The sequence below is a fragment of the Anguilla rostrata genome, chromosome 15, assembly GCF_018555375.3.
Source record: "Anguilla rostrata isolate EN2019 chromosome 15, ASM1855537v3, whole genome shotgun sequence".
NCBI lineage: Eukaryota > Metazoa > Chordata > Actinopteri > Anguilliformes > Anguillidae > Anguilla > Anguilla rostrata.
In genome coordinates, this window is record NC_057947.1 from 4728154 (window position 1) to 4737877 (window position 9724).

Consider the following 9724-nt stretch of genomic DNA (forward strand, 5'->3'; position numbering starts at 1 on the left):
TGAGTATAAACCCAAGGATGTAACACTAATCATATACAATATCTTTGTCAGACCACACTTAAAAGAGCATTGTGTGGTCTGACAAAGACCACACAATGTTCTGTGCGGTCATACGCCAATATGCACTTATATCTAGCCAGCGCTACAGCATTTTCAAAAATATGGGAGCATGCAGCTGAAATCCTCTACAGAAAGCAACCTCACAACGATCTTATCTACGATCAGTAGGCAGTGTTGTGCTTCACTTCGGGGGCTTATTCCGCTCTTACAGCTTGTTTCCAGCCCAAACCACTGCAAAGAGAGAACTCTTTTATTTTATTTTTTGTCAGTGACATTTCCTTCTGACGTCTACGACGGCAATCGCGACCACAACATTTATTTGTTTAGTTGGCAAAACTCAAGTGTTGCACCTTTTTAAACGAGGAGGGATGCGACCAGTCCAGAATTGCCTGCACCTTCCAAGGGTCCATCTGCAGTCCATCCACAGAAATAATGAAAACTAGGAAAGAGACCGGGCTCACATGAAACTAGCACTTCTCTGGTTTGACATAGGGTTGATTGATGTGTTGTTCTTTGGGGTCTTTGGTGAATGTTGGGATGTCATCAAAATAGACAAACAAAAACCAGTTGCGGTACTCACAGAGCACACTGTAAGCCAAACGGTATCACCTGGTATTCTTAGTGCCCATGGTGAGTGTTGAAGGCGATCTTCCCCTATATGAACCAGATGATAGGCATTTCTGAGGTCTATTTTGGAAAAACCCTGGGCTTCTTGCAGAGATTTGAAAAAGGAAGAGATTAGTGGTTTGGGGTATTAGTTCTTTATGTTATTTTTGTTTAGCCCCCTATAATCTATGCAAAGTCTAAGACCACCAGCAAAAGAAAAAACCCACACCCACAGGAGTAGAGTCTCCATGGTCTGCATCTCGAGAAGGGACAGAAAGAATATGCGTCCTCGAGGCAGAACTGACTCTGGAAGGTTGATGGCACAGTCAAGTTACATTACATTACAGGTATTTAGCAGACGCTCTTATCCAGAGCGACTTACACAACTTTTACATAGCATTTTTTTTTTTACATTGTATCCATTTATACAGCTGGATATATACTGAAGCAATTTCGGTTAAGTACCTTGCTCAAGGGTACAACGGCAGTGTCCTACCTGGGAATCGAACCTGCGACCTTTCGGTTACAAGCCCAGTTCCTTACCCACTGTGCTACACTCCGTCCTCAGTAGTCTATGAGGAGGAAGCACGGTGCCGACGCTCTTACTGAATACCATCTTTCAGGTCCCAGTATTCCTACAGTACCCCAAACAGGTCTGAATCCTCCACCCAATCCCTAGGGGGCTCTCCAACAGAGTCAGGGGCAGAAACAGCACACATGGCACCACCAGACACCAGCCTGATATTCGCACCCCCAGTCCTTAATACTGCCTCTAAGCCAGTCAATGGCAGGGTTATGGTGTACCAGCCAAGGATGACCAAGCAATATCGGCAGCTCAGAATTAATGAGGTGGAACTGGATGCACTCTGAGTGTCCCCTCCATCAGGTCCAGATGTATGTGTCCATGCAGTGGAAGATGCAGCCCGACCCCAGGGGTTGTCCATCCAAGGCTCTAACACAAATAGGCACAGAGAGGGTAAAAACACGCACATGGTTTTTCTGTGCAAATCCGCAGTCCATAAAATTACCCGCAGCCCCAGAGTCAATAAAAGCAACAGTCTCTATGAAACTAGAGGCCCAACTAGCGGTCGGTTTCTGTCCTGCTAGCCCTGTGCTGTGCAGTTCAAAATCTTTGCTCATATCTTCTGCAAAAGGTTGAATGCAGGAAAACACAGGGATGCTCTCTCACACAGAGCAGTGGCCCAGGCAAGTGCTCTGCCGGACAGTAGGGAGGATTACAACAGCCACCTTGGAGTCATACCACTCAGGTGGTGGCAGACTGGGTTCATGAGCAAAACTTTGAGTGTTTCTGGCTCTCAGCTCAGGTGAGTCTTCAGGAACTGGAGCAGGAAGGCAGGCAGGCTGGTCCCTCAATTTACTGGAGAGGGCCTGCAGATTCTAAGAAAGGGTCTGCATGAGTCTTTTGTGTCTTCCAAGAGTCACACCTTGATTAGCGACAGCAGTGCGCACTTGGCTGAACACTGCTGGGCCCATGTTGTGTTCTCTGAGTCCTTTAAGCTCTATTCTGATGGGATACGCTTTACCAGAGGAGGTCCTATCATGTATTTTTTACTTTGTGGTTTATTATGTGGGTAAATCCTGTGGAGCATTCTGACGGGGTAAAAACAATCCACGATAACCCCACCTGAATTACTGAGCTTGTCCCAGCTGTTAGATATCAAGACTTCTGGTGGCTAAAAAAGCGGCACATTTTGCAACAATAGACAGCTAGAAGTTCCAAAAAGAAAATGAGACATTGGACTCTGCTACAGAGTCAATTGTTATACCACACAAGGACAAAAGTGCACCAGAAATTAATTACATTCTTAAATTACTGAGATGCCTATTCACACAGGACTAGTATTACCTCGGTTCCTAACTTTCTCCTCTAAAAAACAGTAGGTTATCCAGTCCAAGAAATCTAGGTAAAAAATACCGCCAAGGCAGATTCTGACAGGATTAAAATCACAGGAGTAATAGATAATAATTCCAATTACAGGACATCCTTAGGTAAAATAATCCTGTCAGAATAGGGCTTTAGTCACAAGGGGAAATCAGACGTTTGGACCCAAGTGCAGAGGTAACTCAGAAGCCTGGGAGCAAAATCCAAAAAGTCTTTACTAATTTCTTTTAGGTAAAAAATACACTAATCAATCACAGGAGACAAAACACACTAGAGAGTAGCACAACAAACAGGGCACATAAGAAAAAACTGTAAAAAGTACTCAAGGAGCTAGAGCACAAAGGGCTGATGAAGAATTAGGTAAGTTCACAGAGAGACTAGGCAAAGACACTTCCAAAGACAAAGTTGAACACACCTCTTGAGCTTTCCCCAACTAATTTGCATTACATACAAAATAGGGTCAAGCACGCAATGTCAAACTAAATAATGACTGTACATAAGTACTGAGCAATAAATTAGGAAAGCTGGTCTCCCTTGGTGAATGGCAAATGGCAGCTTTATCAAACCAGGTAACCAGAGACAGAAACGGCCCATCTGATGACGAACTGGAAGAATGAAACACACACACAGCAGAGATAAATGTAAACACAAAACACTCTCTAAACCAAGAAGACAAATTAGTGAAACTGGGTCGTATAGTGTATGGTTACAGCAAATACCTGTTTGGTAGCCTCAGGGGACTGCTGCTTAAGATTTGTGCATGGTGCCACATGCAGTTGTACATGTGATGTTGTGGAGTGGGATGGTGACAATACTACACCCATCCATGGCTTCACTTTGTATTGCACCACTGGAAAAATAGCAAAATCAGGAACCATTTCTCATGAAAAGCATGCTAGACTATAATTCACACATTTCAATCCTAGTCTGTCCTACCCCTAATACCTTTGGCTCCGTTGCCAACCTCCCATAGCGTATGGAGGAGTAATGTGAGGCCAGGCCACGTGTAAAGATTAAATTAATTTCTTCAAACGTATTGTTGGACAGTTTTTCAAACAGCCTGCTAAGAATATTACAACACTGAGAAACACATAACTATTTACAATTAACTGGTTATCTTTGCATTAGCTGTTCCATAAATAGACCCACATCCCTTGTTCAGCAGGGACAATCTGTACCTTTTAAAAATACATAAGAGCCTATCCCTGTGGACAATTTGTCAGAGCATTTCAAGGCACACCCACCATTCACTCACACACTCATACCTAGGGGCAATTTACACTCTCCCTCCAATTGCCATAACCTGCACGGTCTCTGGTCTTTGGGAGGAATACAGAGTACCCGGAGAAAACCCATTACATTACATTACAGGCATTTGGCAGACGCTCTTATCCAGAGCGACGTACAACAAAGTGTATAACCATAACCAGGAACAAGTATGTCGAAAACCCTAGAGAGAAGTGCCGTTCCAAGTGCAGAGAACAACCGCACAGTTCAACTTGGACCCTGAAGGTTAAACTGATTAACACTAACACAAACGAGAACAGTAACAACGCAGTCTATGCAAAAATACAAGCAGTAGTTAAGACAAGTGCGTTAACTAAGTCACCTACGAAACAGCTACCTAGTTACAACCCTAAGCTTACAGTCAATTAAGAGATTACAGGGAGGTAGGGAGGGATGGGGAGAGGTGCAGCCTGAAGAGGTGAGTCTTCAGTCGTCGCTTGAAGTGGGTCAGTGTCTCAGCTGTTCTGACCTCCATGGGGAGGTCATTCCACCATCGTGGGGCCAGAACCGACAGGAGACGTGTTCGGGAAGCGCATGTGCAAAGAGGGGGAGGTGCCAGGCGTCCTGAGGTAGCAGAACAGAGGGGTCTGGCTGGCATGTAGGGTTTGAAGATCTTGTGGAAGTATGCTGGGGCTGATCCCTTGACTGCCTGGTATGCTAGGACCAATGTTTCCAATTTGATGCAAGCTATAACAGGCAGCCAGTGGAGGGTAGTGAGCAGGGGAGTGACGTGGGAGTGTCTGGGGAGGTTGAAGACCAGACGAGCTGCAGCATTCTGAATAAGTTTCAGGGGTCTGGTGGCAGATGCCGGTAGTCCAGCCAGAAGAGAGTTGCAGTAGTCCAGGCGGGATAGTAGCATTGCCTGGACCAGGAGCTTGGTTGAGTAGGTGGTGAGAAAGGGGCGGATTCTCTGGATGTTATACAGAAAAAATCTGCACGCCCGGCTTACTGCTACGATGTTCTTGGAGAGGGACAACCTGTTGTCCATCACCACTCCGAGATTCTTGGCACAGGGTGATGTCACTAAGGTGTCCCCTAGGGAAATGGAAAAATTGAGGAGGGGAGAGGTTAGAGCAGGAATAAAGATTAGCTCCATCTTTCCCGGGTTGAGCTTCAGGTGGTGATTGTCCATCCAGCTCTGGATGTCCCTCAGGCAAGCGGAGATGCGGGCAGGGACCTGTGTGTCCGATGGGGAGAAGGAGAGAAAGAGTTGTGTGTCGTCGGCATAACAGTGATAGGACAAGCCATGGCAGAGATTACAGGACCAAGGGATCTGGTGTATAAGGAGAAGAGAAGGGGACCGAGGACTGAGCCCTGGGGAACTCCGGTGGCGAGGGGACAGGGCGGCGATACTTTACCCGCCCAGGCAACCTGGAAGGAACGGTCGGAGAGGTAAGACTCAATCCAGTCAAGGACTGTGCCACAGATCCCTGTTGCTGCCAGGGAGGACAGGAGGACGGAGTGCTCCACAGTGTTGAATGCAGCGGAGAGGTCTAGAAGAATCAGGACAGAGGAGAGGGAGGCTGCTCATGCGGCATGGAGTGACTCACTGACTGAGAGGAGTGCAGGCCCTGTCGAGTGGCCAGGCCTGAAGCCAGACTGGTGGGGGTCAAGCAGGTTATTCTGAGAGAAGAAAGCAGAGAGTTGGTTAGGTGCAGCACGTTCAAGCGTTTTGGATAGAAAAGGAGGAGAGATACTGGACGGTAGTTCTGGATGACTGAAGGATCTAGTGTGGGCTTCTTCAGCAGCGGGGTGATGTGGGCCCACTTGAAGGATGAGGGGAAACATCCAGAAGATAGAGAGGAGTTCACGAGGGAGGTGACAAATGGGACGACGTCTGGTGTGATTGCCTGGAGGAGAGATGAGGGGATAGGGTCGAGGGCGCAGGTGGTAGGGCGGTGGGAGAGCAGGAGCTGGGAAACTTCAGTCTGTGAGGAGAGAAAATGTGGAGAAACAGGGGGCAGAGGGCACGGAGGGGGCAAAGGAGCTGCGGATGTCTGCGATCTTTTCGTCAAAGAATGCTGCAAAGTCATCTGCAGAGAAGGAAGACTGGGGTGGGGGAGGTGGCACGCTGAGGAGAGAGGAGAAAATAGAGAACAGTTGATGAGGGTTAGAAATGGAGTTATGAATTTTAGTTTGGTAGAATTTTGCCTTAGCGGCAGTGACAGCAGAAGAAAACTCTGTCAGGAGAGATTGATAGGCTGAAAGGTCAGATGGGTCCCTGGATTTGCCCCACTTCCTCTCAGCAGCGCGGAGGCTGGCCCTGGAGGTGCGTAGGATGTCAGACATCCATGGACTGGGAGGGGATGAACGTGCTGGCCTAGGGACAAGAGGACATAGGGAGTCGAGTGCTGAGGAGAGAGATGAAGTTAGGGTGGGGGATGCAGAGTTAGTGGGGAGCTTGGAGAATGATTGAAGAGGGGGGAGGGAAGCAGTCACTCTGGGTGAAAGAGAAGAGGGTGAGAGGGAGCGGAGGTTACGGCGGACAGTGACAGTGGGGGTGGGAGGAGGAGAGGGAGGATGGGGAGCGAGAGGGAGGGAGAAGGAGATGAAGTGATGGTCAGGCGTATGCAGGGGGGTAACCGTGAGATTTGAGCTGGAGCAGTTCCTCAGGAAGATCTGGTCTAGGAGGTTGCCTACCTTGTGAGTTGGGGGAGAGTGTTGTAGGGAGAGGTCGAAGGAGTGGAGTAGTGGTAGGAAGGCAGCAGACTGGGAGGCCTGTAGGTGGATGTTAAAATCTCCCAGGAGGATCAGCAGGGTGCCGTCCTCAGGGAAGCAGCTAAGCAGGGTGTCTAGCTCATCCAGGAAGCTTCCCAGGGGCCCCGGGGGACGATAAATAACAACAATATAGAGGTTAGTAGGGTAGGTGATAGAGACAGGATGGAATTCAAAAGTGGATATAGACAGGTCAGGGAGGGGGAGAACAGAGAATTTCCAAGTGGGGGAGATCAGTAAACCAGTACTGATGGCAAACCACCACGGCCAGATCGCCGGGGGGTGTGGGAGAAGGAGTAGGCGGACAAGAGGGCAGCAGGAGTGGCAGAGTTGTCTGGTGTGATCCAGGTCTCTGTGAGGGCAGGGAACTGGAGGGATAGGAGGGAGGCATAGGCGGAAACGAAGTTCGCCTTGCGCGTAGCAGACTGGCAGTTCCAGAGCCCCCCTGTGACCGTGAAGTTCTCACAGGGGGTCAGCGGGGGGTAGCAGAGGTTAGAGAGGTTCTGTTGTCGAGGGGGGCCATGTCGCTGGAAGCGCCTTCTGAAGGGGAGAGAGCAGACTGGAATGGGGAGCTGACACAAACTAGAAGGGAGCGATGCTAGTGTCGCTCCGAGTGTACCTAATTAGCAAGTGAAAACCTGAATCGAATAACGCGCTGATTACACAGGTTCACAGTCAGTAATAACACAATAATCGCAATCGCTATGCCCAAGTAGCCAATCTATCAATTCTAAGAATAAAAAAGCGGCAGATAGAAACCTAACACAACCTAACACAAAGAACAGTTACCACACAGGGAAAAGTTTAAATCTAACGTGGTATGTAATTAGCAAATGAACACAGTTACTTAGCCAACTCTAGCGGGACGGCTTTCGGCAGTTCTACACACCTGGACAAATTATACACTTACTACCTAAACTGCGAGTTAGCAGGACTAATACAGCATCGCTCCGAGTGTACCTAATTAGCAACTGAAAACCTGAATCGAATAACGTGCTGATTACACGGGAACCCACATGGACATGGGGACATGAAAACTCTAGACAGAAAGGCCCAGGCCAGGATTCAAATCAAGAAACTTCTAGCCACTGCACCACTGTGCCACCCATGTTCTAATACAAGAATTGGAAACACCTATTGTTAGAAGCTACAAAAAGTAAAACAGTTTTATGGCTAGACCGTACTTACATTTCATATTACTGTTTTAAGACGCAGGTATGGGGTGAGGTACATTTTGGAGTTCATCTGAGAATATATTTAGCCATGTAGGCCTATGTTTCAAATGACTGTGGAAAAATTCCTTTCCTCTGCCTCTGCTACATTTTTGGAAGGTACTGTCATCAGACTATAAAGGGCAAACATAATCACGATTGTGCAACTGATATTAATAAGAAAAAAGAAAAGTACTCCACCTCATACTTGTGATCTATAATCTCACAGATAAAAAGATTTTCATGCAGATGACAGGGTGGAGTCAGATTCAGTCTGTCTCTCTGTTGTGCATGCCCTCATTCTCTTTTTCTGCCACTGCTACTTTTCTCTACTACCTTCGCTACCCTGGCCCCATTGGATAGCAGGGGCAAACTCTTTCTCTTTCTGTCTACTCTCTGTGTTCTCAAAAATTTAATCTCAGGATGTGCTCACAAAAATGTGTTCTCTAGCAAAAATTGGTACAAACCTAGCTAAACCTGCTCAGCCTTTTATATCTTCTCAGGACAATTTCCTACAAGCCTCTCACACATCTGTCTCATGCTATCAGAAACTCAGAAACACAGAATAAATAGGCAGGAAGTAGAAATTAATTTGAACAGTTCACTCTGAGGTATGGGAGTGAACAGTTCTTGACATTCTGTGTCTAGAAGGAAGATCAATATTGTCAATCAGCTCTCTCTGGTGTATAAGCTATTCCGATTCCTGTTATTTTATCACTAAAGAAATCATTACTACTACATGAATTTGGAATTTGATTGATATGTTTTGCATGATTATTCGTTAGTTCAACAACTGCTTTGAAGAGAAACAAGGAATTATTTGTATTCCCTTGTATAAGCTTGGGAAAGTAAGAAGACTTTTAAGTGGAATTGCATTTTGAGTTCCAGTTCACAAGACGTCTGTTTAAGGATCAACGTGTCCTCACTTACTGTACATTTCTTTGTTCTGTTTAAGACACCAGCGCATCGCCACTGAACCGGTTCATCCAGGACGCATCTTTTCTACATCATGTACTGAAGGCACTGCCTGAAGGGAATGCTTCTTTCCTACGTGGAGATTATGGAAATTTCTTCGTAATTGCGTACTTGGCTATTTTTTATAAACAAATTCCACCCATTTTTGTTTTAGAACTTTTGGTAATGAGTGGAACAAAGTTTCTACCTAGGGATTGCATCTTAAAACTGTGCAGACTGTTATGTTCAACACACAAGATAATAATAGCAATTATATTAAACTTTCATTAATAAAACAGCTTGACGTATATTTGAAGCACTATTTATACATTTAACAAATCACCAAAAGACTCCCATACCCCCCATTTTTGGATGCCCGCACCTGGTTCATCCATTCACCTTGAATTAACATTGAAAAAAAGTCTTAAATTTCAAGTTTTTTTGTGCTTACTTAAGTTATAAAGTCAGTTGCAGATTGCATCTATTTTCTGTATTATATGTCATTTCAGTTATAAATGTTATATGTCTATCCACTAATTTTCGTCAACTCTATTACATCTGTTATAAAACTGCATAAAGCCTCTAAATAAAGCGTCAATCTAAAAAGGATGAGACCTGCACCCAAACACTTGTGGAAAACATCTGCAAGATAGTGAGGCATGTCATGCTTCTTCTCTCATTCTGTACTCATTCTGTACAAAATGCTGAGAATACATCAGCAGCGTTTTAATTAGTTGTCAAATCTGTTATTGTAATATTACAATTAATCTCACAGACTATTTTTTGATGTGGGCCATGTTACTGTAAAGTAAACACTTGTGATGCACTACATTTCCAAAAGTATGTGGACACTTGAACATCACACCCATATGTACTTGTTGAACATTTCATTCCAAAACCATGACCCCTTAGCACACATGCCAAATTTGCACTTTTTTATTTTGCAATGAAATACTGAGAGGTTAACATATACAGCAGGTTAAACTAC

General features: G+C 45.6%; 1 long non-coding RNA gene across 1 annotated transcript; it reads right to left on the reverse strand.

Annotated features, from left to right (window-relative positions):
* Positions 1-567: 567 nt before the first annotated feature.
* LOC135240996 (uncharacterized) lies at positions 568-8943 on the reverse strand. Its single transcript, XR_010325849.1, has 3 exons — positions 6497-8943; positions 3289-4891; positions 568-3174 (listed from the first exon to the last, which is right to left on the reverse strand). It is a non-coding gene; the product is annotated as an uncharacterized LOC135240996 (long non-coding RNA).
* Positions 8944-9724: the final 781 nt, after the last annotated feature.